The sequence below is a fragment of the Phocoena phocoena genome, chromosome 12 (genome assembly GCF_963924675.1).
Source record: "Phocoena phocoena chromosome 12, mPhoPho1.1, whole genome shotgun sequence".
Taxonomy (NCBI): Eukaryota; Metazoa; Chordata; class Mammalia; order Artiodactyla; family Phocoenidae; genus Phocoena; species Phocoena phocoena.
In genome coordinates, this window is record NC_089230.1 from 68,985,187 (window position 1) to 69,008,241 (window position 23,055).

Sequence of the window (23,055 nt, forward strand, 5' to 3'; positions counted from 1 at the left end):
AACAAACAAACAAACAAACAAAGAAAAAACAAAACAAAAAACAGCCCAGGAAAACAAAAACAAAAAACCCCAAAAACCAAATACAGGACTTCCCTAGTGGCGCAGTGGTTAAGAATCTGCCTACCAATGCAGGGGACACGGGTTCAAGGCCTGGTCTGGGAAGATCCCACATGCCACGGAGCAACTAAGCCCATGTGCCACAACTGCTGAGCCTGTGCTCTACAGCCCATGCTCCGCAACAGTAGAAGCCACCGCAATGAGAAGCCTGCGCACCGCATCGAAGAGTAGCCCCTGCTCACTGCAACTAGAGAAAGCCCACGAGCAGCAACGAAGACCCAATGCAGCCAAAAATAAATAAATAAATAGATGAAAACAAACAAAAAACAAATACAACCAATGCAAAAAGAGGTCATTTCCCCCCTTTTCTTCCAGTGATAACAAGTTGCTAAAGGAAAAAAATATATATATCAAGAAGGAGTTTATATTCAAAGTGTCCTCTAAAAAAAACAAACCAGGAAGGGTTAAAAAAAGAACCATAAACATGTCATACACACATCTGACATCAATGAAAATAACCTGAAATATGGTAGATACAGCTAAAAAAAAAAATCTCAAAATTAATATTTTAACATCCCCCAAAGAAACAAACAAAAAATTCTGGTACAAAAGGTCTGCTATGTTTCTCAAAACCAAGACATTGGGGAAATGGAGAAAGATTGATAGTTGAGAACTGAATGGGCTCAAAACCAACAACAGGGTGACCTGCAGGTCTCAGGCAGCCCCTCCCCCGACAGCAGCCCTTGGAGGCAGCTGGATCAGCAGGGCCCAGCACAAAGCACCCATCTACCAGTGGGCTTGCTGCCAGGTACCTAGGGAGCAGAAAGAGAGAACGTACACTGAACTCACCTTATGTGGGATTTATGCTGGGTTCCCTTTCGGACACCTTTAGTGGGAGGCATCAGAAATCCATGATCTCTAAAAAAAAAAAAAAGTTTACTTTAATAAACTTGTTTTGGTTTTTAATGGAAAAAAAGAAAAGAAATCCATGATCTAATACAGTAAATATTTATCATCCTGTGTCCTTTGAGAGACAGCAGGGATCAGAGGAAAATCTTTTCCTAAATATGCTTCTGTCGCTCCATGATTCTTGGAATGAGCCCTCCCATCCCCTCCCAGTCATTAAAATTCTTACCCTTGGGTAAAATCCCCTGGGAGCCAGCAGGGTAGGGGCAAAGGTGGGCTTATTCCTGTGTAAAGCTGCAAGGCCACGTCCACTGCTGGCTGGTCAAGAGCAACGCACAGCGCAGGGCTGGGCCGGGGGAAGGAGGCCGTGTGTACAGGGCCCCCCTGCACAGGCGGGAACGGGGGTGGGTGTGGAGGAGGCGAGGCGGGGGGCGGAGCGGGGGAGAAGCAGGAACAGCTCCCGGGAGATCTGCCAGCATGGGCGGCCCGAAAGAGGGCAGAGGGTGGGACAGCGTGAGCAGACAGCGGTCAGAAGGACGGACAGGCCTCCTCGCGAGCAACCTCACGAAGGCAGAACCTTTGGGACACTCCCTAAAGCAGAGCTCAAGGTTGCCCAAGGGAAGGAGTTAGGTGCTTCTTCCTGGATAAGGATTTGGTCATTTTCTTCCCTGGAAGGGGAACAAGGGAAGAGATCGCCCTAGAGATCAGGGCGGGTTTAAACTCTCTCTATCCCACGAGAGGAGAGGAAGACCTTCTCCTGGCTCCCACCTGCTGCCACAGGTGATACCGGAAAGAAAAGGAGCTGTTTGGCCAAAGAGAGGCGTTCCTGCTGCAGCCTGCGCTGCCAGCCAGGGCAGTGGCACTGGTGGCTCTGTGTGGCAGCGAGGGGCCAGGCCGGGGAGTGCGGGCAGAGGGGCCCGCTGCTGGCTGGGGGCTCTCTAAGCAGGCGGGGGGATGCGCGGGGCGGTGGGGAGGGATACCCACCTTCAGAGAGCTATCAGCGCCAAGACAGGAGAGGAAGCGGCACTAAATATGCCAGGAAAGAGGGGCCATTTTGGGGGAAGACGAGGGGCTCCCTGATGTTATTCTCCCCTTGAGAGTAAGAACTTGGGTATCTGGGGTGGCGTGAGAGGCAGAAGCAGAAAGAGTGGTGAGAGGTGACGGAGAAGAGCAGGCAGAGCCTCCGGCTGTTTTCTATGAAAGAAAAACTCGTCACTGCCATGAGATCAAGAGATTAAGGTCAGGATGTAGCCAAGTCCAAAAGCCCGGAGAAGCCATAGTCCCCGTGGTAGGCCCCATTCACACCTGTTCCTGGTCCTCTCAGCCCCTCACTGGCAGCAATGGAGTGAGGGAGACAGCCTTCCTCCCTGAGTCATCTGGTCCCCTGGCACAGCACTGCTCTAACTGTGGATCCATAAAAGCACAGCCATAAGGAGCTCTCTCGCTTCTTTGTGTCGCGGCACCAAAGACCTTCCCAAGGTCTCCATCCGAGCATCCCATGAAACGGGAGGCTTTCCGAAGCCTCTCTCTACGCCTAAAAGCCCAAATCTACACCGAGTCCATTCCTCTTTGGGAAGCAGCCAGACCCTGACCCAGGGGTCCAGAACTTTCAGAAAGGTGGGTATAAACACTCCATTGTCCAACTGTGAGCATGTGCTGGTGGTGGTGGCGCCGGCGGGCTTCTCAGGCATTCCGCTGGAGGAAAGTTGAGGAACCCTACGCGGAAGGGTTCTCACTCTCGCGAGAGCCGAGAGCCGAGTGAGTGGGCGGCCACTATGAGAGCACGCGCCTTGTGCCGAGGCATCTGCCGGCTCTTCCCACAGCATCCTGTCCCCTCTGCTCCGTCCTGGCCTCCTGCTCTTCTAGGAGAGAGCGGGAGGGGCAGCGTGGCCCTCTCCTCCCCAAGGTTCTGTGCTCTCAGGGTGCAACCTGGCACGGGGAGGGCTAAGGAGGCCACAGCTCTGAGGGCACCTGGTAAGCGGCACGAGGCCAGGGAGAGGACAGGCCTGAGAGAAGTGTTCTGGCTTGGGAGTGCAGGGACAGCAGCCACCAGAGTACCCGCCCGCGTGGGAGTGCTGGCTGTCCCCAGACTTCGTCCTCCGGCTCGGGACCCCATTGGAGCAGCATCCGGACACGCTTGGGGGAGAGTCGTCGATTTCACATTGCAGCGCTTCTCTGAAGAACCTGTAGGCGCCACGATTGTGCTTACATACAGCTAACATAACTCTCTTCCTCTGTGTGCTGCTGGCCGTGATCTGCTGGATTGTATGAGGAGCTTGCCCAGGCCTTTCCGCCACATCTTGCTCTCCATCTGGACTTCGTAGTGGTACAGGACTTCGTCCCTGCACACCACGTCAAACCGGAAGAGAGGAAGGGCGACATGGACCGAACTGTTTTTCCCGAGCGATGGGAGGTAATCCATCATTTCCTTGTGTTTCTCTCGGTCCTTCCAGTCCCAGTCGTGTCGCTCATACATGGTTTACATGTTGGTCAGGTTGAAGGCCCAAACAGTGACTGGCTCCAGGCCAGACACTCGCTTACGTTCAATGAAGACATTTAACCCATTCCCATCATATTTCTTGAACACTGGGAAAGCCTCTAAAGGGTCTCCAAGCCTAGTCTCTTAAAGCTCTTTTGTCTTTTAATTCCCCCAAATGCAACAAGCATAAAAACGGCAGGAAGGAAAACTTAGAAATAGCACCATCTGAAGATTTTACTCTGAAAATGTTAAAAGAATCCTCCCCCAGCCTGTTTGCAATGAGTCTCCACTGTAGTTGTCAGTGTTTTTAACATCCAAGAATCTTATTTTTTTTTTTAATTTTAACCGTCTTTTTTTGGTTTTAACCAGTTTTTAAATTTAAGTATAATTTATCAGTTGTCAGTTTTTGCTTCCTCACTGATTGATGAGAAAAATAATTCAGTACGAGTTTTGGTATGAAGGTGGATTTCAGTCTGGAAATTTATTGGGAAGTCTATCCAAATGTCCTAAAGTTAAGCAAGAATAGTCATTAAATATGCAAAAATAAAAATATCATGTGATAGGAATCAGAAAAAAATAGATGCCATAATAATTATAGCTATAATAGCATTAAAACAATGATTTTTATCAGTGACATAAACCAATGGTTTATTTTGGATGGGCTACAACTTAGTTTTATGGTTCTCCCTTATTCAATTTTGGAATCTCTAGTACAAAAACTACAGAGATCTGGGGGCTTTGATCCATGATGAAACCAAATAACTGTCCAATTTCTGTTGAGATGGATTGAAATTTGAATACTATTTTGTGGCTATAGTATGCCACCTGCTTGGTGTATTAAAAAAAAAAGAGAAGAACTCTTGTTCTGCTTGAAAGCTTTCATTGTTTCACTACATTTCAAGTAACTTTGCGAATAAAAGATGCTGGACTTTGGTGCTTGTATTTCAACCATTAGGAATACATTGCAGAGATAGGATAGCTGAATATTAGTAAAACCCAGCTGGTGAAAATTATTGCACTCCCATTCTCCCATTTATGAGACAATTTCTTAAATCTCTGAATTGGTTTCCAGACTGCAATCCCATAATCCCATTGTGTTTAGGAAAAAATGAAAGATCTAGCAATGGCCAATTTAAAAAAGGGATCATTGGAGTTAAAGGCAAGGGGTGAGGAAAATGGTAGGCTATTATTTGAAATCTCATGGTGTGTCAGTTAGCTCTTAGTGAATAACAAAGCACCCCAAAACTTAGTGGTTTAAGACAACAGCCATTTATTTGATTCTTGTTTCTTTGCATCAGGAGTTGGAATGCACAGGGTGATTCTTCTGGTTTAGGCTGGCTCTTATTTACCGGCAGATAAAAGACTGCAGTTAGCTGTTGGTCAGCTCTGCTTCCGGGGGTGGGGGTAGCTCTTGGCTTGGGTGGCAAGGCTGACTGGACCACATGCCTTTAGTCATCGATAGGCTCGTTTGGGCTTCTTCATATGGTGGTGGTGGTGGTGGTGGTGGTGGTGGTGGTGGTGGTGGTGGTGGTGGTGGTCTGAGGGGAAGCCCCAAAGCACAAGTGTTTTTCAGTCCTTGCATCATGTTTGCTAGCATCCCATTGGTTAAACATGTCTCATGGCCAAGTTCAGAGTCAAGTTTGAGGGCGCTCAAACTTCCATGACAAAGAGGGTATGAATACAAAGAGATGAAGCATGTGTGGCCATTTTTCCAACCTACTGCATATGGTTTATTGAGTAAGATAAACCATTGAATTACGTGGGGAATCCTGACTGTATAATTTTGGCACAACTCAAAATCTGTCATGTGAAAAAATGTTTTGGAGATTTGGTCAAAGACAGGATATGTTCAGCTAAAATTAATACTTTGTCCAAAAACTTTTGGGAACGTCGTTTGGCTGATCAGACATCATGAAATTCAGTCCGAAGGGGTTATGAGCTCTCTCTGCTCAGAATCACTGTAGTCTGTATTAGAAAATGCTGAGAATTGCTGCTTGGGTTCTAGAATGGCTATCTTAGATAATTCAGTGCAACCCATCCTATCCTTTTGTGTGTAGAATTTTAGTAAAAGTATGTATTTTTAGCTTATATGCTTAATGTGTGTATAATTATAGCACAGATGAGTTTTAGTGAAGCAGTAGTCGTAAAGGCAAGTTACAATACAATATTGCAGTTCTCAAGGGTTGAGAATTATTGATTCAGAGAGCTGAAAGAGGCATTTTCCCATCACTGCCTAATATTAGGGTGAGGCCAGACTGTGACCCCTATCACTCACTTTTGGAAAGGGGCAGAAACTGCTCCTAGGTGATAGGATTCATCTAAAAAATAAAATACAATTATATTCCCCACCCCATCTATTCTAGCCCACTCTACCCAAAACTTTGCTTTAGTATTTCGGGAAGTTCAGGAGGTTTGAATTTATTTGGTTTTAAGAAAAGAAACTGATTTAGTTCTTATCATCTAAATAATTAGCACCAATGTACATAAACTAAAGTTAAACTGTTTTCCCGCTTAGTATGTCAAATAAGAGCTTTCTTTTCTGCATTAAAACTTCCTTAAGTGACTCTCTTTGACTACTGCCCAGTGACTCTTTCCATCTCTTTTAAGGAATTTGTCAATTTTCAACCCTCTTTTTATGTTTCTTTCTTGCTGTCACATACCTGTTGCTCCAGAATTGGTTTGTGATATCAAGCATGAATAGAATGCTAGATGCAGCACAGCCTCAGTAATTAGCATTACTTCGGAGGATTGATTTGAAGCAGTGAAAGGTTTGAACTCAAGCTACTCTGAAGAAAAGAAAATTTATCGAATGATGTTTCCACACTCTGTTGAGCTCTTTGGATGTTTAAAACAACAGTGAAAGTCAGCGGTACCTGACTTGAAGGAATTGGCGCTCCATTTCAAAACCTGCTTATGAAAAAAAAAGAGACTAGGAAGGAAAGCTGTACTGCATAGCTAGAGTGGGTGGAATGGATCTTGAAATTCAGAGATGAGCAACTCCATAAAAATTACTAGGAAAATTAGTCTTTCTTAAAGGAAGCGGGACTTGAGTGAAACTTATAGGAAGTGGAAATTCTCAAAATGAAAGTGAGGAATTGAGACCCTAAATCGTAGCTGTTGGAGCCCTAAGGTTGGGAAGCATCTCTGTTTCCTAGATTCTGCTTTTAGAATTCATTCCAAGATCCTGAAGCACCAAGGACAGAAGGGGCAAGCCAGCCCTGCAAGCCAGGGTCAAACTAGCATGGGATGTCCAAGGGCCAGAAGAAGAGTAGCCTGACTGAAGAAGAGGTTATACTAGGGAATAATTGGAGCCAGTGCTGGCATAAATAGAGCTGGATTAAGGAGGGCCTTGATTATCCAAATGAGGATCTTGAGTGTGATTTGTATACATTAGAGACTCAGAAATGTTTGAAAAGAAATATATATATATTTAATGTTAAATATTTATTTAGTATTAGAGCACTGAACTTATAGTTATTTGACTGAAGATGGGCAAAGAGTGCCTGAAGGGGGAGCCCACAAACTGCTTTTACGACCAGATAACGGTAATTAGTAACCAGCTCATTATTTATATACCAATGGCAGCAGCTGAAATATTTTCTCTATTGGTTCCCCAATTCTGCAATCTTGTTAACACTTGCAATTGCCTCAGTAATATTTTTTGCATATATGGTACCACTGGAAGCTTCAGATTCCCCAGTTCAAATAACGCCAACTTCAAATTAGTGGTATCTAACTCAATAAACCATTACTTATGTTGAATGGTTATCTTAGAACTCTGAAGAGCTAGACAATAGAAATTATGCATTTTGATCTCAGGCTGTCTTAACATTAATCAATGTGCTGTTATTACCAAAAAGGTAGTGTTATAGACAGAATTGTGTTTTCCTCTCCCCCAAATTCATATGTTGAAGCCCTAACCCTTAAAGTGACTGTATTTTGGAGGGCTTTTTGGGAGATAATTAAAGTTAAAAGAGGTCATAGGGGTGGGGCCATGATCCGGTAGGATCGATGTCTTTATAAGAAGAGAAAGAGACACCTAAGAACTCTCTCTGTGTGAGCAGAGAGGAAAGCCATTGAGGACAGGGTGAGAAGGGGGCCATCTACAGGTTAGGGAGCGAGATCTCACCAGAAACTGAATTTTCCAATGCCTGGTCTTGGACCTTTAGCCTACAGAACTGTGGGAAAATAAATTTCTGTTGTTTAAGCCACCCAGTCTGTGGTTCTTTGTTATGGCACCCTGAGCAGACTAATACAGACAGTAACCCTCAAAATGAAGGACATTAGGCATGTGTGCTGGGGCTTACAGCTGCTTAATATGCCTTGTTGTCCATAACCGATTTCTAGGCATAGTAAGCATCTAGGGTTGCAGGTTTCCATTAAAATTACTTTAAAGAATGTGAGGTTCCAGATCTTGACTTTGTCATCCTCGTGTACATACAGCTCTCAAGTGTCAGGGGATCATTTCTTGACAAAACCTTAGCAAGGGCTATTGTAAATTTTGATCATGGGTGAGAAATTCATGAGAAAATTTCTCTGAGGAAGCCTGCACTTTTGTGCAGATGAGAGTAGTTATGTTTCCTAAAACAGAGTATTGATTCACGGGTTCTAATTTAAGTTGGTGAGTGACTGATCTCTTGACAATACAGGACTGACACATCTATTTGTGTAGTGAGTAGATTGCCATTTGGCTGATGGGCGTTATTTGATACTATGCCAACAAGCCCTTTCTCCTGAAAAGACCTGCGTTGCAATTTGCATTTTGTATAATAGTTGGTTTCTAGGGAGAATCAATATGATTTTGAAAGGTGATTCTCACCTACATTTCCTAGCAGTCTTTCAGGTTTTCCATTCCCTTAAAAATCAATTTGTGCGATTCTAAGGTTAAAGCTTTTCTGCCAGAAACTATTTGTGCCACAGGAGGCATAATAATAATATTGCCTCTCTCCCTCCCTTTCAAAATGCTACCTGTTTTAATCTCTTGGTAATAGGAAAAAATCTGTTAATTCAAACAGAACCTATTAAGATGTCTTGTTTTCAGTTTTTAAAAAAATGTTGTTTTAGGGGCTTCCCTGGTGGGGCAGTGGTTAAGAATCCGCCTGCCAATGCAGGGGACACGGGTTCGAGCCCTGGTCTGGGAAGATCCCACATGCCACGGAGCAACTAAGCCCGTGCGCCACAACTACTGAGCCTTCGTGCCACAACTACTGAAGCCCATGTGCCTAGAGCCCGTGCTCTGCAACAAGAGAAGCCACTGCAATGAGAAGCCCGCACACCACAACGAAGAGTAGCCCCTGCTCACCGCGACTAGAGAAAGCTTGCGCGCAGCGAGGAAGACCCAACGCAGCCAAAAATAAATAAATAAAAAATGTTGTTTTAGTAGGATACTTACTGTAGTTTCAAGATCAGTTCTGGTCATTTGGAACTGAAGCAGTTCTGCCTCACCCGGTGTGATTGCAGCCCGGAACTGGTGTTCTCTGTCATAATCAGATTATGCCTAAATGCTGGTTCTTTATCTCATGGCGCATTTTATGGATTTTTCAGACAGCCTTCCTGCTCCCTGGCCGAGAGGCTTCAACATTTCCTGAAGTTGGCTATGTGTGCCCTGGCTGACCCCTTTCAGCCTCTTTCCGCATGGCTCACCCCATCTCTCCAGCCATCCCCTGGGACAGGGTCCCTCAGAGGTCACTCAAGCCTATCTTCTGCTGTGCCCACTCTAGCCCTTAGGAAACATGTCCCCTCCACCCACTGTGGGTACAAGCGCAGCTTTCTTCATCCCAGCCTTCTCTTCTTGCCCTGCAGTCCAAAGGCATTCCAACCAGCTTCTCTCTGTAAGATCTTCCAGATAAGAGCAGGCCCCAGTGTCTGCACTCTCCATCCACAGAGGACATGGGTTAAACTCTTTCCCAGGGGCCAGGCAGACTAGCAGACTAACACACACCTGCCTCTCAGCAAACATCCCCCTGGGGCGCCCTCCTCTGAGGTCCACCCTTCATCCTCCATTCTGTCTGAGTAGTTCTCTGGAAGCTCTGTCCTTTGGCTGAGGGTGGGAGTGGGGACTCCTCTAACAGGTTGGGGTGGGAATATAACACTGACAGTTCTGTTCAAAGACCTCACCAATAACCTCAAGTAATTTCTTAGTTTCCTTTCCAATGTCCTGGCGACTGGTGAGGTGTAAAGGATTATAGTTTTCAGTTTTTTGGATGCTTCTTAGCCAGTCCTGAATGTGTATTTGGCACTTCTCTTTAGAATGTAGGGACATATGACACCTATTCATTTCAGCTGAGATTAGGAAAAGTCCCATTTAACATTCTATTATAAGAAGAATGATTGGAATTGAGAAGCGGAGGGAATTGACATAAGACTAATCACGATGAAATCTAAATATAAGCCATCAGCAACTTACAATCAAGGTAGAAAAGCAGGACAGAAAAATATGTTTTATAATTGTGAGCATTGCAATGCATGATACTAGGGACAGCTAAGCACAGATAATAAATACACCATATGCTACCTAGGCCCCTATTTTGAGAGCTTTTTATAGGACATGTACATGAAGTGCCAAACTACAGGGAACATATTAAAGAGTACAGCTTAGCAAAGCATTCACATCCATCAAGCAGCATTTGATTCTTAGGTTTATTGTGTCACATCTAAGATAATAAGATTGTTAATTGAGTTTACCTTTAAATATGTATGTATATAAGTGAGTGAAGGAAATGCACCAAAATTTTGTAAATAACAGTGAAAATTTGATAGAACCGTTAGCAGTTATTCTTTTTATTCTCTTAAAATAAACTTTTATTTTAGAGTAGCTTTAGATTTACAAAAGAGTTGCAAAGATAATACAGTTAGTTCCCATGTATTCTGTACCAAATTTACAGGATTATAGTGAGAATTAAGCATGAGAAGTGCCTAGAACATGGCTAGATCTCAATAAATGTTTTAACTACTATTATTATAAGTGATAGTAGTAATATTCTGGCAACATGATATAGATGAGGAGGTAGATGAACCTGTGATTCATCTGAGACTGACACAGTAGTTTAGAGTAACTGAGATAATGGTCAGCATGAACTGTGGAGATGTTCCCAAGGTTGATAAGACTCCTTGGGTAGAGTCAGACAACATTTGGAACCTTGGCCTCTGTGGGCAGATAGGAAGGGCTCAGTCTATGGGCAGAGCATCAGAGCTGGGGATCCTCAATCACACATGGGCATGAGATCTTGCTCCCTGTGGCTTATTAAGCATCCATCCGTGTTATGGGCTAAATTGTGTCCCACCTCCAAGATTCATATATATATATATTTTTTTTGAGGTACGTGGGCCTCTCACTGTTGTGGCCTCTCCCGTCGTGGAGCACAGGCTCCGGACACGCAGGCTCAGTGGCCATGGCTCATGGGCCCAGCCGCTCCGCGGCATGTGGGATCTTCCCGGACCGGGGCACGAACCCGTGTCCCCTGCATTGGCAGGCGGACTCTCAACCACTGCACCACAAGGGAAGCCCCAAGATTCATATTTTTTAAAAAAATTTTTATTGGAATATAGTTGATTTACAATGTTGTGTTAGTTTCAGGTGTACAGCAAGGTGAATCAGTTATACATATATCCACTCTTTTTTAGACTCTCTTCCCATGTAGGCATTACAGAGTATTGAGTAGAGTTCTCTGTGCTATACAGTACATTCTTAATATTCATATGTTGAAGCCCTAACTCCCAGTACCCCAGAATGTGACTGTATTTGGTGATAGGGCCTTTGAAGAGAAGATTAACTTAAAATGAGGCAATTGGGATGGGCCCTAGTTCAATTTCACTTTGTCCTAACAAGAAGAGGAAATTTGAACACACACAGGGACACCAGGGGAAGGACCATGTGAGGACACAGCAATAAGGTGTCCATCTGCAAGCCAAGGTGGGGGGCCGCAGGAGAAAGCAAGTCTGCTGACACCTTGATCTTGGACGTCCAGCCTCCAGAACTGTGAGAAGATAAATTTCTGTAGTTTAAGACACCCAGTCTTTGGCACTTTGTTACGGCAGCCCTGGAAACAAATGCAGACATTGAGCTGGGATGGGGGACAGTAGAATAAGGTTGACAGGTAAGAACCAGAGAAGAGGCTGGGCTAGGAGTTGAGGTGCACAGGGGCAAGAAGAGCTGGGAACATAGGCGGCAAAGATGACTCAGGGAGCAACACAGCCCCGCTTAGGATATGCAACAGGACTGGGGAGGGGTCAAAAATAGTTATTTAGGAGGTAGAAGTAGAGCCCGGTACGCCTCTATGTGGGAAATGTATTTATAGATTCACCTCTGAGGGACTGGAGAAGGAAGGCAGCGACCCCATAGATGATGAGGTGGTGAAGGTAGGAGTGGATCATCAGTGATTTAACTGCTTATGGCATAATTTGGTTTATTATTAGGGGTTGTGATTTTTCTTTGGGTCAAAGTATGATTTTATGCTGTGTGGAGTGTGCATGTTTGTGTGTAAAACTATATATTTAAGGAATATATTTTAGTTAAGTTTACTGCAGTCTTAAGGCTATCTGAGTAGATAGGGCATTCACTCATGTTTTTCCGTTGCTTGCACTTCTTTTTTTTTTTTTTAACATCTTTATTGGAGTATAATTGCTTTACAATGGTGTGTTAGTTTCTGCTTTATAACAAAGTGAATCAGCTATACATATACATATATCTCCATATCTCTTCTCTCTTGCGTCTCCCTCCCTCCCACCCTCCCTATCCCAACCCTCTAGGTGGTCACAAAGCACCGAGCTGATCTCCCTGTGCTATGCGGCTACTTCCCACTAGCTATCTATTTTACATTTGGTGGTGTATATATGTCCATGCCACTCTCTCACTTTGTCCCAGCTTACCCTTCCCCTCCCTGTGTCCTCAAGTCCATTCTCTAGTAGGTCTGTGTCTTTATTCCCATCTTGCCCCTAGGTTCTTCATGAGCTTTTTTTTTTTTTAGATTCCATATATATGTGTTAGCATAAGGTATTTGTTTTTCTCTTTCTGACTTACTTCACTCTGTATGACAGACTCTAGGTTCATCCACCTCACTACAAATAACTCAATTTTGTTTCTTTTTATGGCTGAGTAATGTTCCATTGTATATATGTGCCACATCTTCTTTATCTGTTCACCTGTTGATGGACACTTAGGTTGCTTCCATGTCCTGGCTATTGTAAATAGAGCTGCAGTGAACATTGTGGTACATGACTCTTTTTGAATTATGGTTTTCTCAGGGTATATGCCCAGTAGTGGGATTGCTGGGTCGTATGGTAGTTCTATTTTTAGTTTTTTAAGGACCCTCCATACTGTTCTCCATGGTGGCTATATCAATATACATTCCCACCAACAGTGCAAGAGGGTTCCCTTTTCTCCACACTTTCTCCAGCATTTATAGTTTGTAGATTTTTTGATGATGGCCATCTGACCAGTGTGAGATGATATCTCATTGTAGTATTGATTTGCATTTCTCTAATGATTAATGATGTTGAGCATTCTTTCATGTGTTTGTTGGCAATCTGTATATCTTCTTTGGAGAAATGTCTATTTAGGCCTACTGCCCATTTTTGGATTGGGTTGTTTGTTTTTTTGATATTGAGCTGCATGAGCTGCTTGTATGTTTTGGAAATTAATCCTTTGTCAGTTGCTTCATTTGCAAATATTTTCTCCCATTCTGACGGCTGTCTTTTCGTCTTGTTTATGGTTTCCTTTGCTGTGCAAAAGCTTTTAAGTTTCATTAGGTCCCATTTGTTTATTTTTGTTTTTATTTCCATTTCTTTAGGAGGTGGGTCAAAAAGGATCTTGCTGTGATATATGTCATAGAGTGTTCTGCCTATGTTTTCTTCTAAGAGTTTGATAGTGTCTGGCCTTACATTTAGGTGTTTAATCCATTTTGAGTTTATTTTTGTGTATGGTGTTAGGGAGTGTTCTAATTTCATTCTTTTACATGTAGCTGTCCAGTTTTCCCAGCACTACTTATTGAAGAGGCTGTCTTTTCTCCATTGTATATTCTTGCCTCCTTTATCAAAGATAAGGTGACCATATGTGTGTGGGTTTATCTCTGGGCTTTCTATCCTGTTCCATTGATCTATATTTCTGTTTTTGTGCCAGTACCATAGTGTCTTGATTACTGTAGCTTTGTAGTATAGTCTGAAGTCAGGGAGCCTGATTCCTCCAGCTCCATTTTTCTTTCTCAAGATTGTTTTGGCTATTCGGGGTCTTTTGTGTTTCCATACAAATTGTGAAATTTTTTGTTCTAGTTCTGTGAAAAATGCCAGTGGTAGTTTCATAGGGATTGCATTGAATATGTAGCTTGCTTTAGGTAGTAGAGTCTTTTTCACAATGTTGATTCTTCCAATCCAAGAACATGGTATATCTCTCCATCTATTTGTATCATCTTTAATTTCTTTCATCAGTGTCTTATAATTTTCTAAATACAGGTCTTTTGTCTCCTAAACTTGATACCAGAAAACTACTAGAGCTAATCAATGAATTTGGTAAAGTAGCAGGATACAAAATTAATGCACAGAAATCTCTTGCTTTCCTATACACTAATGATGAAAAATCTGAAAGTAAAATTAAGAAAACACTCCCATTGGGCTTCCCTGGTGGCGCAGTGGTTGAGAGTCCGCCTGCCGATGCAGGGGACACGGGTTCGTGCCCTGGTCCGGGAAGATCCCACATGCCGTGGAGCGGCTGGGCCCGTGAGCCATGGCCGCTGAGCCTGCGCATCCGGAGCCTGTGCTCCGCAACGGGAGAGGCCACAATAGTGAGAGGCCCACGTACCACAAAAAAAAGAAAAAGAAAAAGAAAACACTCTCATTTACCATTGCAACAAAAAGAATAAAATACCTAGGAATAAACCTACCTAAGGAGACAAAAGACCTGCCTGCACTTCTAAACATGGCATCTCTGAACAGTTAACAACTGAATTTTAACAATTCTGTTGTTCTGTGTCAAATTCAGTAATAAATAATTCAATAGAACATCCTTATAGAAAATGGCAGAATAGAAAAATTTTACACTGAGAAGAAAATTGACAGCCCAGTTATATTTTGAGGCTTAAATATTAGGTGAAACTAGTTGATGTCATAATTGTTTAACATTCCAAAAATTTACTACAGTAATGATTTGTTTTGGGTTTATTTCATTACCTATTTTTTTGATATATTCTTATAATTTGTATATTCCGTTGTTCCTTTATTTACTTGTTTATCCCCAAAGTTAACTTTTCTGATGTTCTGGCATATGATGAAGTCGATTAGTAGAGCACACGGAAATAATTTGTATTGAACATTGGATAATAACATTATGCCAGTAGAGGGCATCAAGTAATGGTCACAAGTACAGCTTTTGAAGAGATAGAAACATTGGTGTTCTAATTGCAGGACAATTTCAGCCAAAGCATCTGTACGGAACTAATTCCATGATGTAAATGTGTTTAAAGCACCATGGTTACATTATCCAGTGATCATTTTGTGTCTTGGTCACTATAGACATGCCTTAGGTATACATTTTGAAAATAAGAGTAGCTCTTATGTTGAAATGGAAATTGTTGAATTTTGACATTCTTCGGCAAAATATAAAGGGTTAAATATTTTTAAAAATGGTATGTTTCTAACTTTCGAAATATGTATATACAGCCTCCTAGCATCTCTGTCTCCTCATCTCAAATGTGGAAGATTGAGGAAATGCTCTCCAAGGTCTTTTCTAGTTACACAGTACCATAATGTGACAGTGAGTCTCTTCATCTGGGAATACCACCGTGAAGAGAATTTAGAGGCGTCCTGTCTTTCAGCCACTGGAGGGCTCCCTCCATCAAACCGGAACTTGGATTGAATGTGCCATGCAGTTTCTGGACCTTGCATGACTGATTTCTTAGCGTTATTTATCGAAATAGAACCCTTATTTGCATTGCACTGTCTTACACAGGTTTAGAGATTTTTCTAATTTCAATTCCTACCTGCTCCAATCTCTTTCTTTCTCTGGCTTTATAGTTTACCAAGGCACCTTTTTGAGTTTTATGTCATTTAAGTCTAACAACAACCTGGGGAGTAAATATATATATGTATATATATATATATTTTTTTAATGGATGAAGAAACTGAGGCTCTGAGAGACTAAGCAACTTTTCCCAATGTCGTGCAATAATTTTGGAGTGGGAATTTAAATCTAGGTTGTTACTCCACATTCTCTTTTCGGTCCACCAGAGTAAGTTTTGACTCAGTTCCCGGTATGTTACTTGAGAGGAGTAATTTATTAAGCTGTAACTATTCATGGATATATTTTCAAGAATTATAAGCCTTTAGAGGTGGGAGGAATTAGCTGTTCTAATTCCCCATTAACTAAAACACTTAGGGCTTTTTCCATCTCTCCAGCTTTTATTTCATCTCATCTCCTGTGTTGGTCTCATTGGCTCAGGCTCCTTCAAATAGCAGAGCGTATGGTCACCGGGTTCCGCTTTTTACAGTCCCCAGGGACCGTGCATGAGTCCCAGGGAAGGACTTTGGCCAGGCCTTGGTCATGTGCCTGCTTCTCTCTGGGGGTGGTATTACAGTGCTTGCTGTAGTTGAAAGCCTCCCTGGAGCCACAGGAAGTGGGTTCCAGGGGAAATTCTCCATGCTATTGAGGGAACTGTTTCCAGAAGAAAAGAGAAGGAAAGTGGTTTGAGCACGGGCTGCTGGCCCAGGGTGGGTGCCTCAGGGAAGATCTGTGAGCAGCCCCGGAACAACAGGAGGACCTGGATGTCTGATGGTTACCCAAGGAGTGAGGAACACAGAAAACAAACTTCACTTATCTAACTCCTTTCCTGGGGCCAGCCAATGAAGGTAACCAAGAGCAAGCATAGGAAAGACCCAAAGAGTCTAGGAGTGTTAAGGGTAGAACTGCAGAAATATCCCATCAGATACTTTTTGGCTACCAATGTAACACAACCAAGCAAAACTAAGATTCTTGGCTTTTCTTGACAGTGTAGGGCCAGTCCTCTCAGTGAGGAGGGATGATGTGCCTCCGCATCTGGGGCTTACTCCCTGTATTGAGGCTTTTACAGGACACACAGGGCTGGGAATCACAGCTTCCTGGAGGGTACCAAGCTCACAGAACATGGTCTGGTGGTGCGCAGGGAGCCACGTTAGCCATTTCTCAGAATGATGACTTAGGCCCACATTTAAATCTCTTCTGTTAATGGTGGTGTCAGTTTTGGAACTTAAGCACATTTTCTAGATTAAAATGCAAAGTGAAAAGCATTTCCTTGGGAAATCATCTTTTCTTAATGTCTCCTTATGGCCTGCTTTATGTTTTTGTGTCCTGCTGTTGGACTCTGGGTTTGCAATGTCCAATGCAGGCAGGTGGGAGAGAAGCTGACTAAATTAACAGGAGCAACTTTCTGCCTTTTCCCATTTCCTTTCCATTTCTCTTGTCCGTTTCATTTCCTTGAAAAAGACAAAGTGCCTGGAGTTCCCCAGCCATCCAGTGGTTAACACTCTGTGCTTCCAATGCGGGGGGCGTGGGTTCAATCCCTGGTCAGAGAACTAAGATCCCCCATGTTGCACGGCCAAAAACAAAACAAAAAGAACAAACAAACAAGAAAAGACAAAGGGCCCAGTGGTTTACATGGTCTCAGGATCCAGGTTAGTTAAATTCTTCATGCTCAGGTACTCTCTTTAATGTTGCCTGAGGAGGATCTTTAAGATCTACAGATTTTATTAGGACAACAAAAGGATTAGTTGAAAAGTTATGAACCCATGGGGTAAAGTGCATCTATTGATAGAACAGTTAACTCAAGCATAACTACACACAGAAAAATTATTTTGAAAATACTATTGTAACAATTTGGGGCCATCTAATCCCTCTACACTGTGCTGTGGGCAAAAAGCAAAAACCAAACAAACAAAAAAGACAGAGAGAGCCTGAGACATGAGGTGTGCGCTCTGTCCTGGCCCTTGTTCTCTAAACTTTGATGGCACTAGTTCCACATCTGCTTGAGGTCCCAAGTGTGCACACTCATCTCCACTGTCTTTCTATTCCAACTTGCTCGAGGATGAGCTCAGACTTTCTGCTTCAGTGTCGTCAGAGTTCTGCAAGTATGCTTGTACTGTGCTTGTTATTTCTTTTTTATGTTACCAATTGCTGTTGCTCAAAGTATGAAATGAAGGAGATTTCATCCTCCTGCCAGTTTCTCTTCAAATGGTTTTGGTTGAGAATGTTCTGGACTGAGTTATATTATTCTGTATCATGCAGAGGGTGGTCCCTAGACCAGCGACATCTAGCAATGCACAATCTCAGGACTCACTCCAGACCTACCAAATCAGAAATATGAGAAAAACGGCCTTTTACTGCATTTTAACACACGGTATTGAAAATGCTGCTTAAAGTCTCTCTCTTCCATTATACTTAAATTTCAGTTAGGGAAGGAATCTGTATTGTCTAGCTCACTGCTGAATATCTAGGACCTAGCATAATTCTTGGCAGATAGTAGGTTCTCAGTAAATGTTTGCTGAGTGATAAATGAATGGATATCTGCAGAGTAATGGTTGTTTGCTTAACCTAGTTGTTAAGTAACCAGTGTGTTTAGAAGGGCTCAATTGAGGAGTAATGCTAACAGTGCAGACAAATGAGGTGTGTAATTAGCACCTCTGATCCTATTGTTATTTCCCAGAATAGATTTTCTGCCCAGTTGACTGTGATTAAGCGAAGGTAGACAATCTCCAAAGTGTGAAAAGGATTGGCCCATTTGGCAAAGAAGGTGACCCTTGTTCTCTCCTACTACTGTATCCTCAAATTGTGAGATTGATGATCTGCCCCTTGGCAGTCTGAAACTTTGCTCTCTTTTAATTGAAAAAGGTCATATTCCAGTTAAATCTACTGATTTGTCTCTCTTCCAATTTTATCTCTGAAATTGAAAATCTCCCCACCCTCTCTTCCCCCTCACTTTCTTTTTTTCTTCGGTACAGACTCCCCCATACCACTCTCTGGCTATTCCAACACCTGTCTACCTAGTCTTCATTCTTCCAATCCCTTTCATTCAAAGATGCTTTGCAAACTGCAGGTCTGGTCATGTTCTCCTTTGGTTAAAATCCTCAGGCATTTTTCTGCTGCTGGCAGGATGAGATCCAGTGTGCTCAGAGAGGGATTTGAGGCCCTTCATGGACCTGGCTGCCCGGCCAGCCTCCTCTCCTGTCACTCTCCTTCCTAACCCACACTCTGGCCACCACACACCACATCTCATTCCCCAAACACCATCTGCATCTCTGCATCTCCATGCTTTTGTTCATGCTGCGTCTCTGAATAAATTGTCAGCCTAGTGAGCTCATATCATGTTCTGGTTCAAATCTGGAGGGAAGGCTCCCCTCCCCTATCTCCCACAGAACTGTTTATTTCTTTTCTCTGCTCACATACCACACTGTACATGTATCTATTATGCAACGCATCACACTCTGTTGTAATCACTTATTTGTTTACTTCACTTCCTCTTCCAGTATATCATATTTTCCTTAATGGCTGGACTGTGCCTTGTTCACAACACAATGTGATGCAAAGCTTGACACAGAGATGTTAATAAAAGTTAGTTGATTGAATAAACTTAATCTTCAAATTATTATTATTATTATTATTTTTTGCAGTACGCAGGCCTCTCACTGCTGTGGCCTCTCCCGCCGCGGAGCACAGGCCCTGGATGTGCAGGCTCAGCAGCCAGGGCTCACAGGCCCAGCCACTCCGCGGCACGTGGGATCCTCCCGGACCGGGGCACGAACCTGCGTCCCTTGCATCGGCAGGCGGACCCTCAACCACTGCGCCACCAGGGAAGCCCAAATTATTTTTTTTTAGTAGAGTAAATCCCTACCCACCCTTGCTGGACTTTAGTAATTTCTCCTGGTTATTTTCATTAAGAAAGGGCTCATCTCACTGGAAATATGCCCATTTGCTGGAGCATATTCAGACTTTCAACATTTTTTAAGTTGAAAGAAGGTGATTCTGTTCCTCTAGGATGGTTGTGACTGTTAAGCCTGGCTGAGTACATAGTGGTTGTTAATATCATAACTCTGCTCCCCAAAGCCCTCAAAACACTTACAGAAGATACAAGTGGAATCAGTGAAGCCTGGTGCACAAACCCTTTAAAGATGCCTGTTAGTACTTGTCATGGACTGAATATTGCATCTCCCCCAAATTCATATATCAAAACCCTCTCCCGCACAATGCAGTGGTATTGGGAGGTGGGGCTTTTGCGAGGTAATTTGGATTAGATGAAAATCGGAGGGTGGATGGATCACACACGAATGGGATTAGCGCCATTATGAGAGTCATGAGAGAGCTTGCTTCCTGTCTCTCTCTCTGCTCTCTGCCATATGAAGATTCAAGGAAAAATCTGCAGTCTGTAACTCAGAAGAGGGCTCTCACCAGAACTGACCATGCTGTCAGTCAGCTGATCCCAGACTTCCATCCTCCAGAACTGTAAAGTTCTGTGGTTTATAAGTCAAACATTTCTGTTGTTTCTACGGCATTTCTGTTGTAGCAGCCCCGATGAACTAAGACATTACTTTGATCACTCTGCCCACTGGCCCTCCCACCCTGCCCTTCCTTACTACTGTCCATTCCCAAAGCTAAGACTTAAGGAAATCAACATCACTTGCTCCTTGGGCAAAGAGTAGGTCACTTTATCCTAGGAACCAAAACAAAAGACAAGTAGCAACAACAATTGAAAAAAACCTATAATGGATAGAATTGAAATCCATGGAGTAAAAACTAATTTAGTTTCATGAGGGTAACTGAAGAGTATCAGGGAGTCAGGAAACAGTGTACGTTTTCACCCTAGAAAGGTCACTGGAAAGAAAAGACTTGAACCTGGTCCAGCGGCACTTACTGTCCAAATGGAGCCAGCGTGGCTGTTCCAAAAGCTCCTGGCTCAGAGGCCTTGGAGCTCTGTGTGTCAGGGCTCCTGTGGTTGGAAGAGAGAACAGTGCAGGTTATGGCAGGTGGTGGTGATTGACTGTGATGGTAACTGCTGTTAAAAGAGAGACAGGAGTCTCTGGAACATTCTTACAGCTAAACCTCAAGGATCTGGAGCATAGTTTGGGGACCGGAAGGCTGTCAGGAATTGTAAGAGGCAGCTCTTGATGACAGGTGACACTGTTAGTTCCTTGGGAGCAGGAATTAACTGAGCTTCATTCTACCCCTTTGCCATGGATGTGAGGTGGCTACTCTTTTTGTTTCAACTCCCCTTTGCTTATCTTTCTACTCCTGCTTCCCTTGACAGCGGAATGTCTCTTCATATATTTTTCGTTCAAATTTTTGAGAGGTAAGAATGTCATCGTTGCAACTTATCACTTTCTGTCTGGGGGGAGCTTTTGTACCAGGCTACCCCATAGCACACAGCCAGCCTGTAGACACAGTTGTTCTTGGGGCCGGTGCCTGCTGCCCTGACCAATCAGCTGATGGATGATAGGGGAGAGGGTGTCACATGGTACCACGTGGTGGATTGTGGTTCAAGAACCACCTAGAGATGCTTTACTCTGTTGTGCCTGTGTCTCCTAACCCATTTAGAAGGAGTTTATGGGCAAGTCAGGTGTTCTAAGGCAAGATGTCTTGGCTATAGACATATTTTGGAAACTCTGATCATGATTTCTCCTAGGTATTACCAGTGAGGCTGAGATCCCCATAGGCTCCTGTTCCAGTTTGTACTGTATCCAGCAATCATACATGAAATGACATGTGCATACATGGTACACCTGATGTTGCATTTCTAATTGGAATCATTCAATCAAGGACACTTGCCTGTATCAAACGTACCTTTGCTTTCCTTACTGTGCTTGAGGACATTGTTTTTGTTTCTCCGGGTATGTGTGTGTGTGTGTGTGTGTGTGTCTGTGTGTGTGTCTGTGTGTGTGTGTGTGATTAGAAAGGGAAGTCAGGCCTTAGTTCTTCATTAGTGAGAAACTGATAAGAAGTATTCAGGTAAAGTTGTCAGGTAAGAAGACGCATGCTGCCTCAAAAGTTTTATTGTCTATGTCAACACCATTTACCTTATGGATGTTCTTTTTTAAAATAAATTTATTTATTTTATTTTTTGGCTGCATTGGGTCTTTGTTGCTGTGCGCGGGCTTTCTCTAGGTGCGTTGAGCAGGGGTTACTCTCCGTTGCAGTGTGTGGGCTTCTCATTGCAGTGCCTTCTCTTGCTGTGGAGCACAGGCCCTAGGTGCACAGGCTTCAGTAGTTGTGGCACACAGGCTCAGTAGTTGTGGCTTGTGGGCTCTAGAGTGCAGGCTAGTAGTTGTGGCGCATGGGCTTAGTTGCTCTGTGGCATGTGGGATCTTCTTGGACCAGGGCTTGAACCCGTGTCCTCTGCATTGGCAGGTGGATTCTTAACCATCGCACCACCAGGGAAGTCCCTGGATGTTCTTCTTGTTCTCTATAAAACACCTCTTTTTCCCCCACCTGCAAAGTACAGCTAGAAAGGATGGCTGATGGTTCAGCTTGCAGCCTTAGCTTTTTTATATCACTGCTTCATGCCTCTGTGTAGTTTATCAGCATCCTTTTTTTAACTGACCTGCAAAGACACTTTTGTTATATTGCCCGACTTGGTCTCCTTTGTTATCCAAATTCCAACTCAGGCTTGATTGCTTAACTGAGTAATTGATTTATTCATTTGACAATTTCTTTTTTTTTTCTTTTTTTTTTTCTAAACATCTTTATTGGGGTATAATTGCTTTACAATGGTGTGTTAGTTTCTGCTTTACAACAAAGTGAATCAGTTATACATATACATATGTTCCCATATGTCTTCCCTCTTGCGTCTCCCTCCCTCCCACCCTCCCTATCCCACCCCTCCAGGCTGTCACAAAGCACCGAGCTAATATCCTGTGCCTTGCGGCTGCTTCCCCCTAGCTATCTACCTTACTACGTTTGTTAGTGTGTATATGTCCATGACTCTCTCTCACCCTGTCAAAGCTCACCCTTCCCCCTCCCCATATCCTCAAGTCCGTTCTCCAGTAGGTCTGCATCTTTATTCCTGTCTTACCCCTAGGTTCTTCATGACATTTTTTTCCCCTTAAATTCCATATATATGTGTTAGCATACGGTATTTGTCTTTTTCTTTCTGACTTACTTCACTCGGAATGACAGACTCTAGGTCTATCCATCTCATTACAAATAGCTCAATTTCATTTCTTTTTAAGGCTGAGTAATATTCCATTGTATATATGTGCCACATCTTCTTTATCCATTCATCCAATGATGGGCGCTTAGGTTGTTTCCATCTCCGGGCTATTGTAAATAGAGCTGCAATGAACATTTTGGTACATGACTCTTTTTGAATTTTGGTTTCCTCAGGGTATATGCCCAGTAGTGGGATTGCTGGATCACATGGTAATTCTATTTGTAGTTTTTTAAGGAACCTCCATACTGTTCTCCATAGTGGCTGAACCAATTCACATTCCCACCAGCAGTGCAAGAGTGTTCCCTTTTCTCCACACCCTCTCCAGCATTTATTGTTTCTAGATTTTTTGATGATGGCCATTCTGACTGGTGTGAGATGATATCTCATTGTAGTTTTGATTTGCATTTCTCTAATGATTAATGATGTTGAGCATTCTTTCATGTGTTTGTTGGCATT

At 43.2% G+C, this 23,055-nt stretch overlaps 1 pseudogene; it reads right to left on the reverse strand.

The window, feature by feature from the left end:
- Positions 1 to 2,825: 2,825 nt before the first annotated feature.
- On the reverse strand, positions 2,826 to 9,333 carry LOC136131893 (N-alpha-acetyltransferase 40-like; annotated as a pseudogene).
- Positions 9,334 to 23,055: the final 13,722 nt, after the last annotated feature.